The sequence below is a fragment of the Nomascus leucogenys genome, chromosome 1a (assembly GCF_006542625.1).
Source record: "Nomascus leucogenys isolate Asia chromosome 1a, Asia_NLE_v1, whole genome shotgun sequence".
Classification (NCBI taxonomy): Eukaryota; Metazoa; Chordata; class Mammalia; order Primates; family Hylobatidae; genus Nomascus; species Nomascus leucogenys.
The window spans coordinates 10514727-10541948 of NC_044381.1; the positions used below are offsets into that span (position 1 = coordinate 10514727).

Consider the following 27222-nt stretch of genomic DNA (forward strand, 5'->3'; position numbering starts at 1 on the left):
TCATTCTTCCTGGACATGGGACAAGAACTCAAGACCCACCCAACAGTGGGAGTGAAAAGAGCCATAACATTTCCGGCCGGCTCACTAAGTCATGGGCAGTGACATGCTCCTGGACCACAGGATTGAAGAGTGGTGACCTTTCTGGGGGCTCAGACCTTTAGATTCCCCAAGCCAGAGCTGCTTTAACATCATAGCCCTCCTGCCCTCTGCTGGTACCAGGCAGCTTCCCCAAACAGGAAGCAGCAGCGGGGCTAGGCCAGCCCAGGATTTGCAGGCCAGAACAAGGTGGCAGGACTGAAAGAGTTGTAACACAAACGGTCTGAAACACACCTGCTCTGCAACATCCCCCTCACAGCTCGCTATGCTGCGGTGGTGAGGGGAGAAGGGCTGTAAACTTTCTGGGATCCCCAACCTCAGGGCTCCCCATGTCAGGGCTGTGTCATTCTGTAACACCCTCTTTGGGGTTCTGTGGTTTCTGGCATCTCTACACTTTCAGGTGCACTGCATTCCCCTCATCCAGACATTGGTCCTACAATGGAAGTCTCTTGCAGTACATCTGGTCCAGTCTCAGTCTCTCATGGAGCTGCCACCTGTGCTAGTGCCTGGAGCTGCCTGCCCTGCTCAAGCACCCAACATGACTGTGTGCACTGGCAAGACCCCACGCTTGGTTGTTCACAGACCCTTGCCACTCCACACCCGGCTCACCCTTGGCAGGCATGGGATCTGGGTTGGTAGCATGAGCTGATCAGAGCCTGCAAGGCCAAGTGGGTGAAACTAGCCCAGCAGGCATGAGCAAAACTCAAGCAAAGGTGCTGTTGACCCCAGATGTTTCCAGCTGGCAAAGTGACATCCTGCATGAACATCTTATAACCGTTTACTAGGTATAAAAAAAGGGGTAGCAGGGAGCATATTCGTCCAAAGTAGATGTTCATAATTGGAAATAATTTACACTTATACTCTCACTTTATAGATGAGAAATCTCAGATCCAGAGATTGCAAATTGTCAACAGTCAGAGAAGAAGTCAGTATTAAAACAGCCCGACAACTGAATCTCAAGGAACATAAAGAGGTTATTGGAGAAAAATACCATTTCCATTACTATGTATGTTCCAACCAAGAATATGTCACTTGGCGTTTTACATTCTTATTTACTTAAGGACATGAAGCCGAAAGTCAGAAGTTAGGACAGACTTAGAAAATACTGGCAGGCTAGTAAACATATATAGAATGACTGTGTGTTGTTTTGAGTTAAAAGTGTTGGGAATAACCTGCTACCTCCATACATGAATCTAAGTCCCATGCAGGTAACTACTACTGAGAAAATCTGGCTTCATTTGCTGCACTGAGACGGTGCAAAAAATAACGGTGTTCATAAACATACATACACAGGAGTGTTAATTGCAGTACTATTCACAATAGCAAAGATATGGAATCAACCTAAATGCCCATCGATGACAGGTTGGATAAATACAATGTGATATATATATACCATGGAATACTATGCAGCCATAAAGAAGAATGATATCATGTCTTTTGTTGGAACATGGATGGAGTGGAGGATATTATCCTTAGCAAACTAATGCAGGGACATATACCCCCATGTTCTCACTTCAAAGTGGGAGCTAAATGTTAAGAACTCATGGAAGCAGAGAGGGGAACAACACACTGGAGACTATTTGAGGGTTGTAGGGTGGGAGGAGCAAGAAGGGTAGAAAAAAATAACTGTTGGGTACTAGGCTTAGTACCTAGGTGATAAAATAATCTGTACAACAAACCTCTGTGACATGAGTTTATCTATGTAACAAACCCGCATATGCACCCCTGAAACTAAAGTAAAAATTAAATAAAATAATAAAAGTATGGATAAACATCTTAAAAAGAGTATAGAAAGTTGCAATAGAGGATCATGGAATATCTTCAGGACATCTAAGAGTTTATTATTAAATTTAAAAATTGTAAAATGTATGTTCATTCCCACTAAATATATTGCAAAATAATAAAATAGATCCCCTAAACTAGATTCCCTAAAATTTTTTCTTCTAAATTTGACAAGGGGACAAAAGAGTATAAGGACTATACTATTTTTAATGAGAGAGAGAAAACAGTCTTGCTCCTTTGTAGAAATAATTTATAAGAACATGCCACAATAAAGCCTGAAGTATGTGCCTCTATTATACAGGGGTCACAGGTTCAAAACAAGACATTCGACCTATTTTCGACTATGAGAACAGGATTTTTTACCTTAATTCCTTAGACATGACAAGTTGATAGGAAAAGCCCACATTTTGCTAAGATACAGTCATGCTGCTACGGGAGTTAAATGAACAACTTTACTAATGTCTTGGCCAATCTGACTTTAGTATTCTGGATTTATGATGTCATGTGTTTAAACTCTCCCTGATAAAATTATTAAAGAGATAGACCCTGAGGTCACATGAATTCTTACCCATATCTCACTTGTTTGTCATTCAGGTCATTTCTATGTTTGTTGGAAGGTGAATTAATCACATTAGTAATAAAAATTACAGCACTGAATCATTTTAGTGCATTGAAATGTGGAATGAACAGTAACAATCAAAGACTAGGAAAACAATAAAATCTGATTTCTTACATAAGAACTTGAGTAGTGAATACCAGGCAAGGCTTTTGTACATATGATTTTTTAAATATTTTGGCTTATTCCTAAATTAAGGTATGCGTGAGTATTAGACTTATCTCCTTAAGTTTTAATATATCATATTTATCCCAGTTTCTTTTTTTCTCTCTTTTTTAAGGAATTACTTTATTAAGATATATTTTACACACCATAAAACTCTCCCTTTTAAAGTATACAATTCAGCAGTTTTTTTGTTAACTCACAAAGTTGTGTAACCATCAGAACTACTTAATTTTAGAACATTTTTAATATCCCCAAAAGAAATCCTATACTCATTAGCAGATATCCTCTCTTCTTCCTCAGCTCTTGGCAACCAAATTTATGGATTTCCCTATTCTGGATAATTCATGTAAATATAATAATAAAATATGTGGTCTATTGTGACTGCCTTCTTTCACATAGAATAATGTTTTCCAATTTCATTCATATTATAGCACGTAACGGTAATTCATTTCTTTTACTTTTGGAAAAATAGTATTGTAAGATCTATACCACGTTTAAAAAATTTATTCATCAATTGATGGACATGGTGATTGTTTCTATTTTTTAGCTATTATGAATAATGTTCCTCTGAGAATTTGCAGACAAGTTTTTATATAGACATATATTTTCATTTTTCTTGTGTACATACCTAAGAGTAGAATTTCCAAGTCACGTAGTAACGCTGTGTTTAATCATTTGAAGAACTGCTAAACTACATCTGAAGTGTCTGCATCATTTTGCATTCCCACCAGTAATTGATAACAATTCCAATTCCTCCACATCCTTGACAATACTTAATATCTGACTTTTTTATTCTAGGCACCCTAGTGGGTGAGAAGCAGTACCTTGTTGTGGTTTTGATTTGCCTTTCTTTGTTAACTAGTGATATCGAACATCTTTTCATATGCTTGTTGACCATTTCTTTATCTTTGGAGAGACTTCTATGGAAATCATTTGCATTTTTAAAATTGGGTTGTCTTTTTATGTTTGAGTTGAGCTCTTTATATATTTTAGATACTAATCTCTTATTGGATATATGATTTCACAACATTTTCTCCCATTCATTGAATTATGTTTTCACATTTTTAATGGCATTATTTAAAGCACAGAAGACTTTAATTTCAATGAAATTCAATTTATCTATTTTTCTTTGATGTCATAATTAAGAACCACTGTGTAACACAAGGTCACGAAGATTTACTGCTATGTTTTCTTCTAAGAATTTTATAGTTTTGGCTTTTATATTTAGGCCTGTGATCTATTTTGAGTTATATGTGGTTTGAGATAGGGATCTGACTTCATTCTTTTACATAAGACTATCCAGTTGTCTCAGCACCATTTGCTGGGAATAAAATATTATTTTCCCCATTGGGTTATCTTGGCACCTTTGTCAAAGATCAGTTACCCATAAACATATGGCTTTATTTCTGGACATTCAATTCTACTTCATTTATTTATTTGTTAGGCCAGTTTTGTCTATGCTTTTAACAATGCCATACTGCATTGATTCTCATGGTTTTATAGTAAATTTTCAAATCAGAAACTGTGAGTCCTCCTACTTTGTTCTTTTTTAAAGATTTGGCTATTCTGGGTCCTTGACAATGCCATGTGAATTTTAGAATCAGCTTGTTAGTTTCTACAAAGAAGTGAGCTGGGATTCAGATTGAGATTACATTGAGGTTGCAGATCGATTTGGGGAATACTGCCATCTTAACAATGTTAAGTCTTCCAATCCATGAATATATTTTTTTCCATTCATATAGATCTTTGGTTTTTCCCCATTAATTGAAGTTTTCTGAATATCAGTTTTACACCTCTTTTGTTAAGTTTATTCATAAGTATTTTACTTGATACTGTTTTGAACAGAAGTTTTTTCTTATTTTCATATTTGGATTGCTCATTACAAATGTATAGAAATATCATTGGTTTGTAAAGTATTACTCTTGTATCCTGAAACCTTGCTGAACTCATTAGTTCTGATATATATTTAGGTAGATTCCTTAGGGTTTCCTACGTATAAAATTATGTAATCTAGAGATAGAGATTCTTTCCAATGTGGATCCTTTTTATTTCTTTTTCTTTCTCAATTGCCCTGGCTAGAACCTCCAGTACAACATTGAATAGAAGTGGCCACCACTTATCACGCCTGGCAAAAATTATTTATGTCTTCTTTTAATAAAAACATTAAGATGTTTTTTGTTATTGTTGTAGCTAAATTCATATGATTGACTTCTAGTTTCAGTACAGTCTTTAGAGAATGTGAATTGTACATTTTTTGGGATCACCCTTAAAGTTGTCTCTGTTTCAATGTACATGTTCTTTTTGAAAGGTTGCATCCAAAGTTTGAGATGTATCTTTTATCTTATGTCAATATTTGAAATATTCATTCAAGGAAACACCACAGTTACAGATTAAATGCTTTTGAGGGTGTTTATGATCTCTCAAAGCTCAACTCAATAAACATAGCATTGAAGTTGTGTGCTTAATAGGCCTTTGCCAGAGTTACATCACTTGTACTTTCTTTCCCAGAATGGAAATAACCTGATGTATATATGAATATATATTGAGGTAGTAAGTCTTGGATAGCCTTACCCCCATAATTAAACCCTGTATAGAGCAGCCAACTATATTCAACTGTGAGGTCTTTACTATATATTAACAGATCCTTAAGTGGATGAAAGAAGGTCACAGAATGCTTGGAATGTATTTCTGATCCAGTTGAAGACAGCATTAGATCAAAATGTAAAGGATGAAGGTGATAAAAATGATAGACAACACTTCTTGCCTGATATTGTTGTAAGCACTACAAAATCTGCATGTAAAATCTTTACAACTGCTTTTTAAGGTATCCCCATTTACAGTGGAGGAAATGGAGGTATATAGACATTAAATAACTCACCCAAGTTCATGCAGGTAACAAGTGATATAGCTGGGATTTGAGCCTAGGCAAACTAACTTCCAAACTGTCCTCTGATTACTAAGCTACAGTATAATGAAGATCAATGGCAGAGGAGTGGTCAGAATACTACTTGGCTTTGGGAGACTCGCAGAGGTTATTTCGTGTCCCTTCCTGCATTCCCTTCTTTGTCACACCCACATTATCAAGAGGGAAATAGGAGTATTTCAGACTGCATAAGTGGGGAGAGCTGGTAAAATATCTGGGGTAGGTTGATCAGAGTGTCCTTAACACGTCCTCTTTTGCTTCAAAGGTGATATGGTTTGGTTCTGTGTCCCCAGTCAAATCTCATCTTGTAGCTCCTAAAATTCCCTCATGTTCTGGGAAGGACCTGGTGAGAGATACCTGAATCATGGGGGCAAGTCTTTCCCATGCTGTTCCCATGATAGTGAATAAGTCTCATGAGATCGGATGGTATTAAAAATGGGAGTTTCCCTGCACAAGCTTTTTTTTTGCCTGCTGCCATCCATGTAAGACGTGACTCGCTCCTCCTTGCCTTCCACCATTATTGTAAGGCCTCCCCAGCTACGTGGAACCGTAAGTCCATTAAACATCTTTTTCTTCCCATTCTCAGATTATGTCTTTATCGAGTGTGTGAAAATGGATTAATAAAGGCTAAGAGAAAAGGCACTGAAGCTCTAGCCACATGAGAACTTTATCTGAGCACTTTCTCTGTCTACTTTCAGGGATTTGCCTAATAAGTTGGTTCTCCTTATCTCCATTCCATTTTTGTCTCATATTCTGGTTTCTTGAATTTCATTTCCAGATTGATATTATTTGCAATTATTCAACTACATGTTTGTAGAAAGAAACAAATGTGTATGTTTTTTTTTTCTTCAAGAAGAATAAACATTTGAGAAGTTTCCTGTGGTGACAGTTATTTTTGTGAAAATTAGTGACAAATTATTATACTTTGGGGAACTGCAGGACATTTTTTTTAACAAGAGAATTCTTCTTTCAAGATAGCCCTCACAACAAAACTTGGCTATGTCTCTAATCATTGGAAGTTTCATTTTCTCTCTGTCTTTCCCAGCAGTACACATTGTTTAGGGAAGCAGATGACTTCAGGACAACCATGTAAAAGACAAGACAAATCCCAACCAAGCCAGCATTAGGGATAATACAGTAACTACATGGCCATGAACGTTTGAAACATTATTAATTTGATTTGTTAGAATTTAAGTAGAAAAAGAAGAAATTTCTCATTATTTTTTATGGACAACTTGTACATCTATTAAACAGAACACTGACGTTGCTATAATACCAAGAAAATGTTATCTCATAATTAATCTTCCATTAGGATCTGTCTCAGAACCTCCTTGGTTAACTCCATTCCATCCTACACCAAAAAAATCTTCACTATTGGATATCCACATAACACTGACATTGGCATGCACACATTCCAGGCATTTAACTGTCTTCCACATGTCCAAATCATACACCTTCCCAGGCTATAAGGGGTATCTCAGAAGCAAGAAATGAAGATAAAGTGAGATTTCCATTCAGAGGTAGGTGGCCATAGGCAGGACAGTGTAAAATTATTTGTCTATACTCCTTATTGGCATAACCTCATTCCCTTAAAGCCTACCTAACAGCCCTACCACTTACCATTGTTCAGTACTTTAGGAAGATGCTATGTTATTCTTTAAGCATGATTTTTTAAACCATTTTGGTTTAAATGTTAAACAGTTAAACTTATTGTGTAATATTTCATTTCAGGAATCTCAATCATCTTCCACCATCTCTCATTTGCAAAAATGGTAAGCCAATTCAGCATCAACTAGAAAATAGAAATAATATGTGAAAAGACATCTTCAGATGTCTCAACATGTTTGTGGATAACTTTTCAAGGCATACATCTTTCTTTGACATTAGCGTTTGTATAGCAAGAATGGTATACAGGCTCAGGCAAAGTGGAAATATTCTCTTATTACAAATAAGGGAGGAGAATGAAAAATGGATAGGAGTGTCAGCTGTAAATTGTAGAATGTTCCGTTTCAAGAACGCATAATACTTGTTAAATAATAAGTACAGTGTTCTGAGTACCCAAGGTTTTGTTAAAAAGTATGTACAATAACAAACAGAGAATAATAAGCAGAGAGCTTTTGAAATTAGGAAAGAACTATAGGGTAGTATTTCTATTTTGGTGAACACCTGGAGAAGAGCTGCTTGATTTAGGACAGGAGGCAAGAAATCATACAACAAATGTGTGCTTAATTAACCACAAAACGTTCTTTCAATACATTAGTAATATGATAGATAATGTCAGATTTATTAGAATCACTATATAAATTATTCTTGGCCAGGCGTGGTGGCTCACACCTATAATTCTGGCATTCTGGGTGGCTGAGGCAGGTGAATTGTTTAAGTCCAACAATTCAAGACCAGCTTGGGTAACATACTGAAACCCCATTTCTACTAAAAATACAAAAAGTTAGCCAGGCATGGTGGCATAAGCCTATAATCCCAGCTACTCAGAAGTTGAGGCAGGAGGATCACCTGAGCCTGGGATGTCAAGGGTGCAGTGAGCCAAGATCACACCACTGCACTCTAGCCTGGATAACCAGAGGGAGACCCTGTCTCAAAATTAAATTAAATGAAAATAAATTATCTTCATAAAAACATTTATAAATATTTTATGTCAGATGAGAGGCTAAAATAAAAAAGTAGATAGTTTAACTTCCCACTAAGTGAACACTCTTCCATGTAGTCCAATTATTAACACTCTTAGAGTCAATTCCTTGGAGTGTTAACAAATACATAAGTCCTATGCTACCCTGAGGGGCAATTATGAATATAATGTAATTTTTGCTTAATGCCAAAGGAACATGTTTAAACACTGGTAGTCCTTCTGAAATGAGACTTGCTGCCTTGTGAATGTTTAATGAATGCTATCCTGATGGTGAAATTAGGTGAAGAGCAAGCTGATACTCAGTGAATGAAAGCTATTGTAGGTATGTAACCTCTCAAGTTGGATTGAACTCCATATGTAGGAATTCTGATTCTTACACATTGAATAAACTTTATAGAGGTAGATTTTAATGTCCTGATATCATTTGGCTGTGTTCTCAGTCAAATCCTGTTTTGAATTGTATCTCCTATAATTCCCATGTGTTGTGAGAGGGACCCATAGGGAGGCAATTGAATCATGGGGGCAGTTTCCCCCATACAGTTCTTGTGGTAGTAAGTCTCGTGAGATCTGACGGCTTTATAAGGGGTTTCCTCTTTTCCCTTGGCTCCCATTCTTTCTTGCCTACCACCATGTAAGATGTGCCTTTCACCTTCTGCCATGACTGTGAGACTCCCCCAGCCACCTGGAACTGTGAGCCCATTAAACCTCTTTCTCTTTATAAATTACCCAGTCTCTGGTATGTCTTTATCTGCAGAGTGAAAATGAAATAATACATGTCCCATGAGTATTTTAGAGGCTATTAGTGATTGACACAAAATACTTAATGAGTCATAATTTGTTGTGCCTCCTTCCTTAGTGATAAATTGAAATCCTTTTAATTCCAGGTAATTGTATACAATTATTTTTTATCTCTAGTCCTACGTGTGAAGAAAAGAAGTTTAACGAATTAGCTGTTATAGAAATGAATGATGCTAGTTGGCATATTGGTGGCATTTAAATTACTATGGATCCTAAAAAGTAAAAATGAAATAGCAGAGGGAGACTTCTACTCTAAAAGGTAAAAAGAGCCAAAGACATAGGAAGCAGGTGGTGATTCAGGTCATTCCAGAAACTAAGGCAAGAGTTGAACACAGTAAACTTTGGGCACCACATCAAAATAAAATCATCTAAGATACAGTGGCTCCTTTAATTTAGAAGTTATTGTTAGATGGTCTTTAATATGGATTGTTGCTTAATGACAGTTAAGATTAAAGAACTTCAACTATTATTAAAAGAATGCTGTCCATTTCCCTATTAGAAAGTAGACCATTTTGAGTGTAGATATGTATCCTGTAGATTTTTTCCTATTTCATGTTTTTTAGTTTATCTAATGACATTTGTTAAGTCAATCATACTTGATTTTTATTAAAATTTTTAGTACTGTTTATCCCAAGTCTTCTATTTTGGAGGCCTAAGATGCCTGCTTTGCCACACAAGTAAGTGGTACTGCAGGTTATGTGGTAAAAGTCAGGAGAGAGTTATTTCAAAGTCTAAAATAACATTGTCAAAATATGTCCTTGGAAGCATGGCTCTAGATTTCAGAAATACCCAAATATAATAGTGCCTATTTCCATTTGAGTAGTTTAGGTGGGCTTTATGCTGCTGTAACAAACAAAACAAAAATAAAATGCAACTCAGTTGCTTAAGAAAACAGAATTCATGTGTTGTTCAGATAAGTTAGCTGTGAAACTGGGAGAGTCTTCACTGCAGCTCTCCTCCATCAGGTGACTCAGGGATTAGGATGATTCAGTCTTGTGGCTCTACTGTCTCAAATGTATGCCTCCTCTACAATCTCCTTTGCAGAGGAAGAGAAAGACTGAAAATGCACATAAAGGATTTTTACCTCCTCTGCACAGAAGTGATATACTTTACTTCCATTTTCCCTTGGCCAGAAGTAATCCTATGACTCCACCTAACTGCAAGGTGGAAGGAAAATATGATCTCCTATATGGTCACTAAAGAAAGAAACCCAGATATTAATGCACACTAATAGTATCTCTCTCATCATCCTTATGATTTCTAATAACCTGCTATCCCAGCAAGCTAAATGGAATAAAAGGCTTAAAGCAAATGCTCATAATTTTAAATAACCTTTTTTAAAAATGATAAATAAAAGCATCTAATTATACAAGAAACATAAAATTAAGGTCCTTGAAGTCGGGATCATGTCATATTCTTTTTATATTACTCAATCGCTATCAAATGGTTTGCAACAAAAAAAAAATTGTGAGAGAACGAACATATTAGTAAATTCATGAGAGTATGATTCCTTCCTTTGGTCAGTGAACACACGATTTATGTTCATATCATGACATAAATTTACGTCAGGATAGCATACTAGCAGTAATAACAACTTTAATAACTGTGTATAACATTAAAATGTGCAAAGCATTTTCATATACTATAGCTTAAAAAGTCAAAACTGTGAGATTGGTATATATGTTTGGTTTGTTCTCTATAATTTAAATACATAACATAACAACCTTGAAAACCGTAACATCATTTTAACACAAAACGTTTAATTTTTGAGGGGAGAGTATCTTGTAGATAAAACATCAGAATATTTTTGTTACATATAAAAGAAATATACTTTTTAAACTCTCTAGATGGAAATAGCATTCAATTCTTGGAAAATATAATACTACATTTGAATTAGTTTGTATTATTTGAAAGATTTAGTATGACTAAGGCTAAGCACATGAATTTAATTTGCAAGTTACCTGTAATACTGTTAAAAAAAAAATTCAGGACGGCCAAACTTGCATAAAATTTGCATTAGAAAACTGAGAACACTAATGAGGAAATGAAACAGCCATTAATCATCATTGTATGAATGCAGAAGGATTAAATGGGTTTCTATAGATTTTGCTTCACTTATTAATGACATGGTTTTACAGGTATAAAAGATATGTATACACAGATCCAAAATTGGGGCATGGGCTGACAATTTATTTTCCCTTGGATTTAAAGTAACTATCTCTGAATTTTTCTCAGTAACTATATAAGTACAAAAGACAAAATCTTGTTTTAACCATCTATGTATAAACTTTCTTAAGGGCTCCAGATCAGGGTTATTACTCAAATATATGTAGAATTTGGTTTTATTAAAAACTTACTAGGATAATAGTATCTCAGTATATATAGTCTTTAGAGTCCAAAGGATAGACTGAAATCTCAGCATCTTGATTCATTAAGTATGAGACTGTAGATGAACTAATTAAGCTCCCTGACCATTAGTCTCATCTCTAAAGTGATATCAAAATGCCCTTTACAAAGTGAGACTGGAAGCATGAAATGAGAATACATAGATAAAGCACCTAGCATTGCACCTGACAAACGGTGAAAGCTTGAAAATTCAAATTCTCTTTGAGTGTACATCATTGTGCATATGTTATTATTTTGACCTCTTGAAGGGTCCAAAATCCAGGTGCAGAAAATAAAATACATGAATTGGAACAAATTGCCAGAATTAAACACACACAGTTACAAAATTCAGTGATTCATAAACATTGAACACATTACTTTATTTAAGTGAAAAAATGCTGTAATAAGATTTTCTGTAAATATTTTACCTGCTATGTGGGAAGTGTCAGTTCTTTATTTTGAAGTAAATTTTTACTGCTGGTATTTAGTTCCAGAGTAAATATTTTTTTAACTTGAGAATTATATCATAATTTAATGGATTATTTTTAATGTATTTAATTTGGAATCTAAGTTTGCATATTATCATTTGTATTTCAATAGTACTCTGGTTTGTATTTTACATTTATTTTCATTTCTCTCAAATGGCACTCGGTTTTCTAGAGTGTATCATGATAGTTCAGAATGTTTTTCAAATATTATTAACCATCTTTCACGTTCACAGCAGTTTTCTTTGAAAATGATAACTAGAAGCAAGCAATTCTAGAAATGAAAATTTAAGGATTTTAAAATTATACTTGAAGTTCTAGGGTATATGTGCACAACGTGCAGGTTTGTTACATATGTATACATGTTCCACGTTGGTGTGCTGCAACCATTAACTCGTCATTTACATTAGGTATATCTCCTAATGCTATCCCTTCCGCCTCCCCACACCCTGCAACGCAGCCATAAAAAAGGATGAGTTCATGCCCTTTGTAGGGACATGGATGAAGCTGGAAACCACCATTCTCAGCAAACTATCGCAAGGACAAAAAACCAAACACCGCATGTTCTCACTCATAGGTGGGAATTGAACAATGAGAACACTTGGACACAGGAAGGTTATTTTTTAAGTAAAGGTGAAATCTTAAATAAGTTAGTTAATTGAAAATATTGAGGAACTACTAAACATAGAGCAATGTGTTAGGTATGCTGCAGTAAAGAGAACAAGATGACACTGTTTCCTCATTTAACAAACTTGCAGAATTGCTGCTTAGAAAAGATGCACATAACACAAGAACCTTAGAACATATGATGGTGTAAGGTAAAGTGCTATACTTTGTGATCTTAAAAACAAAGAGTTCAAGGAGAGGGGGAATCAAACTACAATATTTAAAACAACGAAGACTTCCAGGAGAAAGTGGGACTTGAATTTGGCCTTGAGGAACGAATAGGAAATGGGGATATGAGCAGATACACCGATTATGCTGTTCACAGAAGCAGAAATAGTGATGGTGGGGCTTGTGAAGGGAGAAAACAGAACAACCTTATTAGCTTTGAGATTTCTGGTATGTACTGAAGAAAGATTGCTTTTGGATAACTGTGGAAATACTTAATTGTATAACTTGTATATCAAACTGGGGGAAAAAAACTCACACATTTTCCCAGACTGGTCACATTAAAAAACAAATAAACAGGAGAATAAGTGTTTTAGAATCTATTACCTGGTAGTATATTAAGAATGGATTTGAAATAAGATATATTAGAAGATAGAAGACCACCGGAAAGATCATTTTGGCCATCCAGAATTGGAAATTCATATGACAATTTAAATGAAAAATGATGGAATTTAGGCAAAAGGACAATTACAGGAGGAGGGTCCAGATCCAACTTTTGCAACTAAGAAAAGCTTTAGGATGGAAAAAGTATAGAGGACCTCTAGGATTTGTTATGATGGAAATGAGGAGGCAAAATTTCTGCTACCTAAAAGACCCCAGTTCCTCAAGAAATGCTTAAGCAAAGCTTTCCATTTGCAGAAAGTGCTGAGGGAGATGGGAGTCTAACCTTCATCCTCATTTGGAGGCTAAATATTGACTAATACTTTGATGAATACTTTGAAAAATCATTAAGGCAGCCAGGGACCATGGTGTGGCTGTGTTGTCTCAGCGATTCTGGAGGCTAAGGTAGGAGGATTTCTTGAACCAAGGAGGCCAGCATGGGCAACACAGTGAAACCTTGTTTCCAAAAAAAAAAAAAAATTACTAAGAAAAAATGTAATTTCAAGTTTCTTTTGTTTGTATTTATGGTTAAATATGAAGGACTGAATTCATCATTGTGAATAGGTATTTGTTTGGTAGAAATTTCTATTTACCACCCTCCAAAGGTAATGCAAAATTCTACTCAGGCCTAGTAAATGCCTGCACAGTGAAAGGCTAAACTAGTCCCGCAATAAACAGAAGCTTGCCTTCACTGTGGGATGGTTAAAGTTACGACAGAATATTTTAATATCAACTTATTCTTCACGTATCTTGCAGGACTCAAATATAAGGAATAAGACAGAGAGAAATACGTCAAAATGTATTCTTCTGGGAGGGATGCAGACCCCAATGGTTCATGGTGCACTGATGATGGAGAGAGACAAAGTACACATCTCTATGGGAAAGGCATCATTCAGTGGCTTTCTTAGTGATGAGATCTGATATACAACTTGAAGTTTTTTCTTTGGGTGCAATAATTCTGTTTAACCTCAAGTCTTCAGTAACATGTGTTCAACATGACAGTTTACTATCAAATGTGGTACTGTTTGGTGGGAAGTGTGAACTTGAAGGATGAAACCCGCACGGAAATGAAATGATTATAAGATATTGAGAAATCCTGAAAGCATTTGGTTTTAGAAAGATAATGAACAACAGCAAGGAGACACTGGACCTTCACTGCTCTCCCACTCCCATCCAGCAATACCCAGTTATTACTAAATAATGGAGTACAAGACTGTATTTCTGCAGTCCATCAAGTTAGAATCTCATTCCTGGTTCAGTATTATGGAAAGGGTCACTGAGTCAGATGAGTTGGGACATCCAGTCTACACAGGTATCTAAGCTAGAGATTTCTTCATAGTATTAAAAGAGATAAAATGTTTTATAATCTTGTATACACTCAGAACATAGTAGGATCCCAATGTATGAATTTGATAGTGAGCAATATTTCAATAATATTTGAAGAAAAAAGACTAGGTGGATTCAAACATGAACACAAAGCTGCTGTTTGGAAAAATATACAACTTCACAGAAAACCTCCTATCTCAACCAATACAGCTTTATCATCCCTATAATGCATGTCCCAGGAAAATGTTGCAAGGATTTTAAGAGTTTCCATGTGGAAAAGATCAGTGCGTTCAGTGTGTTTCTAGCTTTATAACATGTAAATTATACTCTCAGCATTGTACTACTGAAAAACTTTTAAACACCCAATTTTTGTGTCAGCTCATCTTTGGTTTTTATCTTGCTTCTGCATCTGATCTATTTTTAAAGAAAAATTTTCCACATTTTACCTGCAAAATCCTCTGTCCTGTCACAAACTCTTTCAGTGGGGATTTAATTTCCTTAAGAAACAAATGCTCCCTCTGTTTGGAATGTTATCCTAACCCATGAAGTTGAAACTCCAAGAAGTATCTGGACTTATCAGATTGTCTAATATGGGTTAAGATGTAACTGGCCTTATGAGATTCAAACTCAGAAGATGGAAATGAGGGGAGAATTTCTTTTAAGGATTAAGCCTGACACAGAAATAAAAACATACTCCAAGGAATAGTGACAAACAAAATAAAAATATCAAAAGGCTGAGAGTCCCAAAGAAAAAAGTATCTCACCAGATTTTTGAAGTTACCAGACGATCCGGGAGTCCAAGCCTGATAAAAAGCAAAACAGAGAAAAGACAGAAAACAAGAGTTTTTGTTTTAGAAGAAACGGACAATAAAATGCTATAATTCTACAATATTCTTCTATTTACAGGTACTGCAGGCTGAATAAACACTTTAGGACATAATTTCTGTAGATGAAAATGTGTCTTTAACTTAAACTGAAGTGTTTAACCGTACATTGTGCCATTAAAACAAAAGAAAAAAGGAAATGTTCTAGCTCTAAAAAATATTTTTTCCAATTATTTAGGTGACGATAATTATTTGGTTAATTCTCTAAGTTCTCAAAGAAGGGAGATTATTATTAAACGCACTGGAAATTCTATAATAATTAGTACATAAATTTAATGATTTTATGGGAGAAGCAGACCAAAGTTTCATTTTAAAAGACTTTTCCCATTTTTCAGGTTTTTGCTGGCTATGACAATAATTAGTTTTGGCTTTGATTTATTTTTGAAAAGTAAAACCATGAAAGATATAATGACAAAAATAAAAGGCTTTTAATTTTTAAATGATACTAAAATGCAGCCTCTATTTTTTTAAAGGTGTTTGAAGTTCAAATGAAAGGCAATATCTGAACAGCACAAATTCCCAAGAGGAGACCCAGCACCTGCCATGGGATGCAAAGGTTTTATAAATGTTGTCTCGTGTAAAGAAAATGGCAAACATTGTGAGGGCTTTTGCAAATATGCCTGCCTGCTTCTGTGTTTGAGCAGAAATATTGAACTTCTAACCATTATTATTATAAAATAAAGGAGATTATTCTTTAAACATTTCATGGTAGACTTTTCCTTTTGTCTTGGGAATCGAGTTTGAAATTACACATTTGAAAAAACAGGTCTTTCTTTGAAAGGGAATGGAGAACACAATAAGTGTGAAAAGGAGTTGACACTATCGTGTAAGCTTTTATATGTGCATATGAATATGTGTCTGCATCTTATTGTCAGAAAATTTAAATTAGGTTATTTCTGTTGGGCCAGAATAATCTCCATAATGCTGGAACACTAATTGGTAACAAATCACCCAGAAGGAAGCTATTAATATTCCTTCTCTAGTATCTAAAATCATTTGAGAAGATCAATGCTTCACTTTTGAAGAGCAAGTAATGGATCTTGTTGTACTGAATTCTCTAGCCTGGCTTCAAAGATGTAAAATGGATGATCTATCTCTTAGAAACCTTTGTCCGTGGATCTTAGTTCTATTAATGACCTAAGAAAATAATCTGATAAATTCTTTTATTCTCATATTTTAAGTTGTTCTTTTGTGGTGAGTTATAAACCACAAAAGATTTGCAAAAATACAAATGTATACAGCTCAATAAATTATCACAAAGTCAATGCTCATGTAATTATTACACAGATAAACACTTTGAAGATAACCACTGCACAGAAGCCTGTGGCTTGTTCTGTCACACTGGGTAAGTGTATATGTATATACAAAGATACATGTGCAGAGATTTGTAATCATGCTGCATTAAAGTCTCATGTTCATCACAATTTTTCAAGGCATTTGACTGTGCGTTACCAGGGAGGGACAACACCTTGATCATATCATAGGATGTCATTGTAATCTCACTGAACTATTAATTATCTGTATTTGTCAAAGTATCTGGATTTTTTTTGTCCAGCCTATGGGTCTAACTTAAGTTTTAAACTTTATCTAATTGGAATCATGTACTACAACTCTCTGTTTACTTTCTTTCCCTTAAAATCTTATTTATGAGATTCATTCATCTTGTTGCTCATAACTGCAGTTAGTTTTCATTACTCCTATAGAATTCCATTGGATAAATATTCCACAATTTACATATTCAATCCACTATTGGCAGGTATGTGGATTGTTTCCACTTTGGGATTATTAAGAATTACCCTACCATAAGCACCCTTTGTTAAGAGTGAGATTACTGGGTCAGAAAATATGCCTTTGTTCTACTTTAGCAAATAATTTAAACGGTGTTACAAGAATTGCCATTGTTGCACTTTTCCCAGAAAATATTTCTTTTCTGCTTAATTTTAGCTATCAGTTTACTATTTAGTGGAATATTTCTGTACTTTTCATTTACATTTCCTTCATAACAAATTTTAGTGCATTTTCATATGTTTATTAATCATATACATATGTATCCTGAGAAGGATTTTTTAAGTTATTTTTACCCATTTTATATGGGTGGTCTTTCCTTATCGATTCACAGAAGTGCTTTATTCTAGATGCGAGTCCTTTGTTGATTATATATTGTGAAAATCTGTTCCCTACTCCATGGCTTCCTCTTTTACTCACTTATTGTTTCTTATGTTGAACACCTATTGTTAATTTTAATGCAGTCTTATTGAATCATCTTTACTTATGTGTCCTGTTTATTACATAAAATAATCATATATACGCTTCTGTATTTGCTTCTAAAAACCTTTTTATGTTATGATTACTTTGCCTTTCACATCTAATCCAAAAATCTACCTGAAATTTATGTTTTGAGTTGGGGTAAAGTTTCATTATTTTTCCAAATTGGTCCAGCAAAATTTATTGAAAATATGACATTTTCAAACTGCTCTACAGTATTAGTCATGAATTCAGTACCCATGGATGCTTGGCTCGGTTTCTAGACATTTGTGTGTTCCACTGAACAATGTGTCTATATTGTACTGTCTTACACGATATACCCAATAGTATGCTTCGATAGCTGGTAGAGCAGATTTTTCTACCCTTTCCTTCAATATGAGTGTGATGACTTTTTACTAAATTGATATAATTTACATAAAGTTTACTATTTAAAATTATACAATTGTCTTTTTCAGTATATTCAGTTTGTGCAAAGATAACTACTAATTCCAGAATGTTTCTAACACCTTAAAAGAAAACCCTATATAGTACCTATTAGCAGCCAATATCTGATTCTCTTGTATCTTCTTCCCCTGATAACTCCTAATCTATTGTTTCTCTGCATTTGCCGATTCTGTATACTTTATACAAATGGAATCACACAACATGTGACCTTTTGTGTCTGGCTTAATTTAAAATCTTTTTAAAGTCCATTTATACTGTAGCATATAATAGTACTTTATTCCTTTTGTTGCTAAAAAATATTTCATTGAATGGATATACCACATATTGTTTATTCACTAGCTGAAGGACATTTAGGTTTTCATTTTTTTGCTATTATGAATAACAATGCTATGAACATTCCTATATGTGTTTTCTTGGGTGAACATTTGTTTACAGTCCTCTTGGGTATATACTTAGGAATTTCAGGGTCATCTGATAATTCTATGTGTTTGATGAACTGCCAAACTGTCTTCCACAGCAATTGCATCATTTCACATTCCCACTGGCAATGCATAAGGTTTACAATTTCTCCATATCCTTGTCAACACTTATTTTCTATTTTATTAAAAAAATCAAACACTGCATGTTCTCACTTATAGGTGGGAATCGAACAATGAGAACACATGGACACAGGAAGGGGAACATCACACACGGGGGCCTGTTGTGGGGTGGGGGGAGGGATAGCAATAGGAGATACACCTAATGTTAAATGACGAGTTAATGGGTGCAGCACACCAACATGGCACATGTATAAATATGTAACAAACCTGCACGTTGTGCACATGTACCCTAAAACTTAAAGTATAATAAAAACAAAAATTCAAACAACAACAACAACAAAAACAACAAAATCATAGCTATATGGTGGAATGTGACAGATCTCACGGTAGTTTTAATGTTTATCTCCCTAATGACTAATAATGTTGAACATTTTTTTCATATGGTTATTGCCCATTTTTTAATCTTCTTTGGAGAAATATGTATTAAAATTCTTCACTCACTTTTTTTTTTGAGATGGAGTCTTGCTCTGTCACCCAGGTGAGAGAGCAGTGGTGCAATCTTGGCTCACTGCAACCTCTGCCTCCTGGGTTCAAGTGATTCTCCTGTCTCAGCCTCCTGCTGGGATTACAGGCACATGCCACCACCACACCTGACTAATTTTTGTATTTTTAGTAGAGATGGGGTTTCACCATGTTGGCCAGGCTGGTCTCGAACTCCTGACCTCAAGTGATCTGCCTGCCTCGGCCTCCCAAAGTGCTGGGATTACAGGCATGAACCACCGCACCTGACCTCTTTGCTCACTTTTTAATTGGGTTGTCTTTTTATTGTTGAGTTCCAAGCGATCTCAATATTTTATTAGATATGTGATTTGCAAATTTTCCTCCCATTTTGTGTTGCCTTTCACTCTATGGTATTATTTTATCCCAATAATGTAGAATTTTCTACATATAGCTTTACATCTTTCAGTAGATGCAGTCTTATTTGATATTTTTATGTTACCAGACATGGTATTTTTATATTACTTGTATATAGAAATGCATTTGATTTTCTATTGACCATTTAGTGAGGAACCTCAATAAAAATCATATATTAAAATTAATAATCTGGTACATTCCTTTCAATTTACTATCTACACTCACACAATAATAGTGTTATCTAGTCCATTCAAATCCTTTAACTTTACTAAAAAGGCATGCATGTATGTATGCATGAACTCACATACATATGCATGTTTATATTTTGCATTCACGCATTTACCAAGACCACCAATACAACACTGAATAGAAGTGGTGATACTTGGCATCCTTGTCTTTATCTCAAAAGGAACCACTGCTACTAAGTGTGATATTTGTTGTAAGCGTTTGCTAGATATTTTTATGTCATAATAAGAAAGCACACTTCTATAAGAATGTTTATCATAAAGGGTTTTTTTGTTGTCCATTACATTACTTAAATAGTTATATAATTACTTAGAGTGTCTTTTTCTTGCTCTTCTCATCTTTGCTAAGTTGTATTTTTCTAGAAATTTTATTCAAAATTCTATGTTTTTAGAAAAGTAATTTCTAACATCCTCTCAACATCCTTTTAATATCATCAGGGTTTATAGTGATTTAAATGATATTAGTTTTTCTTGAATCCTCTATTTTTTTACTTGGCAAGTTGCATCACTGTCACTTTCATCAGTTTATTTTGAAAAAAACCAGTTGTGGTTTTGTTGATCCCCTCTGTTGTATGCGGTACAATATATGATATAATATTTTCCATTATATTACCTTCTGATATTATTTCTCTTTTGTATTTGAGATAAATGTGCTGTTTCCTTCCTGACTTGTTGAGATAGATACTTATATTATTTTTCTGCCTTTTTCTTTACATATATATATGTGTGTGTGTGTGTGTGTGTGTGTGTGTGTGTGTGTGTGTGTGTAAATTACAGGTTTCACTTGTAATATTGGCTTTCATTTTGAAACAGCATTTTAATTTGTAATCATTTCTAAATATTTTCAAGTTGCGTTTTCTTAAGAAATTCCAAAAATATAAATATCTGTTTTAAATGTCCTAATATCTGAAGATTTTCTACTTCATATTAATTTGTACACAAAGCACTTACTCTATGTAATCTCAATCCTCTGAATGTATTGAAACTTGCTTTATGATTCAGCATCTGGTCATTTTTTATGAATGCGCTATATGTACTTAAAATTATATTGTACAATTATATACATAAATTACCTTAAATGTGTTGATCTTGTGGTTTATTCAAATATTAGAAGATGCATGTTGTCATATCCCACCATGATTTGGGATTCATCCTTTTTTCCCTGTAAGCTTCATCATTTTTCCTCGTTATGCATATTAGCCGTTAATATATAAACGTTTGAAATTTTCAGTCTTTTGTTCAAAAGATACTATTAGGAAGTTGTTCCATTTTATCTCTAAAACTACTATTTATTTATTTATTTATTTATTGAGAAGGAGTCTCCCTCTGTCGCCCAGGCTGGAGTGCAGTGGCGCAATCTCGGCTCACTGCAAGCTCCGCCTCCCGGGTTCACACCATTCTCCTGCTTTAGCCTCCCGAGTAGCTGGGACTACAGGCGCCCGCCACCACGCCCGGCTAATTTTTTGTATTTTTAGTAGAGACGGGGTTTCACCGTGTTAGCCAGGATGGTCTGGATCTCCTGCCCTTGTGATGTGCCCGCCTTGGCTCCCTTTCAAAGTGCTGGGATTACAGGCGTGAGCCACCGCACCTGGCCTCTAAAACTGCTTTTCTTTCTAAGTCAGTTTTGTTTGAAATTAATAGAACCATACCAGTATTTTCATTGTTTTTTCTCAATACAAGAGCAAATAATTTTAGTGGAAAGTATTACATGTTAAAGTAAATTCTCGGGCTGTAAACTCACTAGTGGAAGCTACCAGCTCTTCCAAGGAAAATCAATGAATGTTTTGACTGGAGTGAATACATATTCTAAACAGAGAAAATACCGTATTCAACAACATAGATGGTAGTATATTCTGTGTGGCTGGAGTCTGAGGTTCATGGTGGAAATAGATATAACCAACATTGGAAACTAGAATTTGAGACCAGATTTGAAAGACTTGATAATGGAAAGACTTCGGTAGTTGGCAATTTGAAGATAAGGCAAAGATGATTTTGGGCAACTGGTTGATGATATCCTTCACTAAAACAAACCAATATGAGAAAGTAGTAGAGGAATATAAAGGAAAATGTAAATGTATTGAGTTTGAAAACGCTATAGCTTTTTCTGGGTACATAGCTCTGAAATCTGTACATGTAAATCTGTGGCTCAGGAGAATTTTACAGATTGGAGGTACACATTTGGAATTTATTAGTACTTTGGTGATAGAAGAAACATGGGAGAAAAGAAGGACACAGAATTAATGACCAATAACAGATACACAGGCAATCAATGAAATTTCAAAAATAGAATTTTTCTTTTTTAAAAGCAGTGGTATGTTTAACTTTTATTTTTATGAACTTTACAAGTTAACAACAACAAAAATCCAGAAATGTTGGAGTTGGCTTTTTTTTCTATTATAAGTTCCGGGATACATGTGCAAAACGTGCAGGTTTGTTACATAGGTATATATGTGCCATGGTGGTTTGCTGCACCCATCAACCCATCATCTACATTAGGTATTTCTCCTAATGCTATCCCTCCCATAGGCCCTCAACCCCCGACAGGCCCCAGTGTGTGATGTTCCCCTCCCTGTGTCCATGTATTCTCATTGTTCAATCCCCACCTATGAGTGAGAACATGCATTGTTTGGTTTTCTTTTCATGTGTTAGTTTGCTGAGAATGATGATTTCCAGCTTCATCCATGTCTCTGCAAAGGACATGAACTCATTCTTTTTTATGGCTGCATAGTATTCCATGGTGTATATGTACCACATTTTCTTTATCCAGTCTATCATTGATGGGCATTTGGGTTGGTTCCAAGTCTTTGCTATTGTGAACAGTGCTGCAGTAAACATACATGTGCATGTGTCTTTATAGTAGAATGATTTATAATCCTTTGGGTATATACCTAGTAATGCAATTGTTGGGTCAAATGGTATTTCCGGTTCTAGATCTTTGAGGAATAGCCACACTGTCTTCAACAATGGGTGAACTAATTTACACTCCCACCAACAATGTAGAAGCATTCCTATTTCTCCACATCCTCTCCGGCATCTGTTGTTTCCTGAGTTTTTAATGATCGCCATTCTAACTAGTGTGAAATGGTATCTCATTGTGGTTTTGATTTGCATTTCTCTAATGACCAGTGATGATGAGCTTTTTCCATACATTTGTTGGCTGCATAAATGTCTTCTTTTGAGAAGTGTCTGTTCAAATTAAATTAGTAAAATTGGCTGAGAAACTTAAGAAAGAGATGTGCAAGAAAGAAGCATGTACGATGGGGACCAAGAACAAGATTGTCAGCAAGAAGGAATGTTCTTCAGTGCATTCCAAGAGCACGTAAAAAGAAATGTGGCCTTCACTTTCACCTTTCATAGAGAAATGTATGCAGAATACTCAAATTACAAGCATCATGTCTTCAGTGATAAATGGTAATTTATAGAAATATATTTGTAATTGAATGTATGATTTTCTTTTTTGTAATTTTGATGAAGAAAGGAAGAAAAGGGTATTATTCATACCTTTTGAGAATGAGGATATGGGTTAAGGAAAGGTAGCTCTTGTTTAGGAACATGTTATGCTAAAACTTTGTGGTCATCAGAGAGCCTGAGCCATATTCTTTGTCAACCTTAAAAAAAATACGTGGCAGATTTATAAAAAACATGGTATGTTCCTTCTCTCATCTCAAATATGTAACATGAGACTTTTATACCTAGACCTTAGTGTTTCCACTTGGACACACTTGTTATAAATATCAACTCTTTCCTTCCTCTACTAGCTTCTTTTGACCAAGATATGTAATTCAAATGACATATCTGTGGGATTATATTCAACTACTTTTGCTAAAATCTCAAGGTTTTGTTTTGTTGTTGTTATGCAGACTCATTATACTGGCATACAGAGACCTAAAATCAATTCTACTGTTAGTATCTTTCTTTAGTGCCTTCCTTTCTAATAATTAATAGGCATGATTGTACTTCTATGTCATATCAATTACTCCAAATGATGTGTATTTTTACATTCTTATTTATATAATTTATCTTGTCCTTTCAGTTATGCTTTTTGGGATACTCTGTTCCCCCATATCCTTACCTTCTCTCTGCATCCCCCTGCAATGGCTCATGAGCCATAGGCTCTCAGACAGTGTTTATAAAATAAATATGTATGGATAAAAATGCATTCATAAATAAAACAGTTTTATATAAATGTAAAGTCACATGCCAAATGCATATTTCAGATCCTTTGGAGGGAGGTAGCCATGTTGAGTCCAAGAGGGCTGGAACCAAAATGTCAAGAGTTTGTGTTCTGACTTTACTGCTTTTTAGATGTATTAATTTGGATAATTTGCCTAACCTTCAGTTTTCTTATCCATAAACAGAAGATCTTAATGCCTAGATCTAATTACCTAGCTCAGGAATGTTATAAGGATTAAATAAGTTATTCCTACGAAGGCACCTAGGTCAGTGCTTGTACGCAAGTGAGGGCTCAATATTAGATAATCCTGGACTTCATGGGCCATCTGACCTCCCTGAGAGCCCGTTTCTCTGGTGCCATAAACCATGACCTATTTCTTGACACTACCTGTTCCCAATCCACACTCTCTTCCTTTTCCAAAGGCATGACCTTTAACTGTCATGTTAAGACAGAAGAAGAAATGAAAACACTCCTTTGGCACCCCATACTCCAAATCTTACTTCTTTGTACCAAAAACTCAGTCTATATACACACACACACACACACACACACACACACACACACACAATTTATACTGACTGTATAAATTTCCCTCCAAAAAATTAAGGGTGGGTTCGAATAAGGTCTTGAATTTTTATCCAAGAAGAAAATATGCAGGCTGATTGATCAGATAAATCTATATATTGTAGCCTGTCTACTCCTTATAGAAACAGTGACATTAAATAATCTACACCTCCTATATCCTAACACGTATATGTTCTACATAATGCATCTGAGTGGGCAGCATCTTGATGAAGTCGTTCTGTTTTAAGACTTCTACATACACTTCTTCAACTTAACAGCGTTTCTTTAAGCCTAGGAATTTTCTTGCATGAGTACTTATTACCACCATTTTTGAAGGAATTTTAACTCACTTGAGTAGATTTAATTCAACCTTCCAAATGATGACACTTCCCAAACAAGTCATAATCAACGATATATTGTCAAGGAGATTCATGCAATTATCTACAAGTCTTCTAATTGGAAATACACATTTTACGTTTCCTTTGGAGGGAAACGAGTTGTTTTAGAGTAGAGCGGCTGCAATTGAGGCAAACGATTTAAGTAAAAACAAATGGGTTTTACACACTTTGCATGTAGATGTTGAGGACTGCATATATTGTTACCAATTTTGTTAGCTATTTAACTCTGCAAGACTGAGTTTGAGAATTTAATGACCAGTGATACATTTTCCACAGTGAGCTTACAGAACTTACCTCAATTTAGTTCAAATAGCTCTAATTTATATTTACATAAGGTTTCTATTTCAATACCCATAACCTTTGCTATTGTAGCAGTGACTTCTCTAATGACATAAGTGAATGCTACCTAAGTTTTACTTGGAAGAAAAATGCTACTGTCACAAACTTTGTGAAATATACAAATACATAAATATGTCTCAAGTATATGTATGTTGAACAAAAGAGTAAAAGAGTAAATAAATTAATGAAGAACAGGAGAAGAATATAAATATCCTAGCCTGGTATGCTTGATAATTAGTAAGTGCTAGATAAATACTATTAATATAACCCACATCATAATCTAATTCATCACACAGCTTTTATGTGAGCCCTCCAGCAATTTTAATAATACCAACAATTTTACAACTATAAATATGTGCTTGAGTATATCATTTGCATGCAGTTCTAATGTTGCCCTGGAATATTATCCATACATCAGAAATCAATAGAAAGCATTTTCTTGAATCTCATTTCCATAATCAACAAGCTAATTCAAATTCATGTAGAGCAAATAAGTGATTTCGATTGAAACATTTTTAATTTCTTAAAAAAAGTGGACAGATAAAGTACTTTAAACATGAAAAGTAACTTAATTATTAAAAATTATAATTATAAAAATAGTCAACCAGAAGAAAAAACTCAAAAAATTCAGATATTTTTAAAGCACTACAGTTTATCATGTCTCTACTTTTTCTTGTGCAATTTTTATAACATGAAATAGATTGTGTGGCTGTTGTTTCAATGCAATGGGGAAACAAAATAGCCTTAAATGCTGTGGACTATGCTAAATATGAACTTATTTTCAAGGAAAAGTTCAGTAATTCTGACTACTTTTTTTGTTAAGCTGCTTTCTAGAAGTGAAATGAAGGCTTCAGTCCCACCAGAGAGGCAAGTTAGCACAAAGAAGTTTTCCTTTCTCTTTCTTCCACCAAAATGACTCAGATTATGAAATTAAAATTTGGAAAACATCACCCTATTAAATTTCCCTCTCTTTATCACCATCGTGGCAGGGCAAATGAATGTTTCCTTCAGCTGTGTTCCCATGATTTTTATCCATTTACATATTGCAATTCCTCAGAAAAAATTTAACTATTTCATTCCCCTGTACAAACTTTCTGAAGATTCTGAACTCAAGAGCAGAAAGTGCCTTATTGCTCATGATCCTTGTCACAGTCTAGATAACCTTGGAGACTCTGGCCCCTTGCCTACCCTTCTGGCCTCAATTTTGTTTTCTTCACTGTACTCCAGCTACACAGGACATATTTCAGTTTCTAAAGTGTGTTCCCTGACCCCATCACAGTGCTTTTCATATAGTATATAGTAAGGTAGCTAAATGCTAGAATAGCTCTCCCAGGTTTTGTTTCTCTGAACTGATTTAAGGTAAGAAAACTGTAAAAAAGACCAACTTTTTTATTCACATGGATGATGTATCAGTTTAGTTTGCGCCCCCACCCCGCCCCACTTAGTTATAGCATAAGTTGTCTTTAGAACAAGAGAACAACTGAAACCACAGTACAATAGGCTTTTAATAATAAACACATTAAACAAAATGGTGGCCCTTCTTATTTAAACAAAATGTCATCTTCACTGGTTGGGATGGGAAAAAAAAGAACTCAATTAACTTTGCAAATTAAATAAGAAGATTTTGTATGAATACTCTAGCATGAGAAGCCAAGTTTCCTCAGGAAACCCAAGAGAAAATCTGCAATGCTTAAAAAAATTTACTTCAGTCTGCCCAAGAGAATGAAATTATGAAAGAACCAATAAAGACAGCTTGATCTATAAGAAGAAAAAGATTATTCTTAAGAGGTGTGTTGTGATCTTAAAGGGTAAGCTAAGCACATATAAAAGAGACGACATGCCCTGGTCAAACTTTTTAGAAGGGTTTCAGAAAAAAAGAAAAGAAGTTTTAATTATTGCTAGATCGGAAAGTTACTTGTGCCCAATAAATATAATCAAAGAAAGGAGACAGTCTCAGAGACTC

At 34.8% G+C, this 27222-nt stretch overlaps 1 protein-coding gene across 34 annotated transcripts in view; it reads right to left on the bottom strand.

The window, feature by feature from the left end:
- The window catches only part of PTPRD (protein tyrosine phosphatase receptor type D), a 2318035-nt gene that overhangs the window by 1411193 nt on the left and 879620 nt on the right, over window positions 1-27222 (bottom strand). For all 34 annotated transcript variants that reach the window (XM_030814138.1, XM_030813761.1, XM_030813755.1 and 31 more), the window contains exon 6: window positions 15257-15295. The gene's annotated coding sequence lies outside the window, so the exon portion shown is untranslated. The remainder of the gene's footprint in view (window positions 1-15256; window positions 15296-27222) is intronic.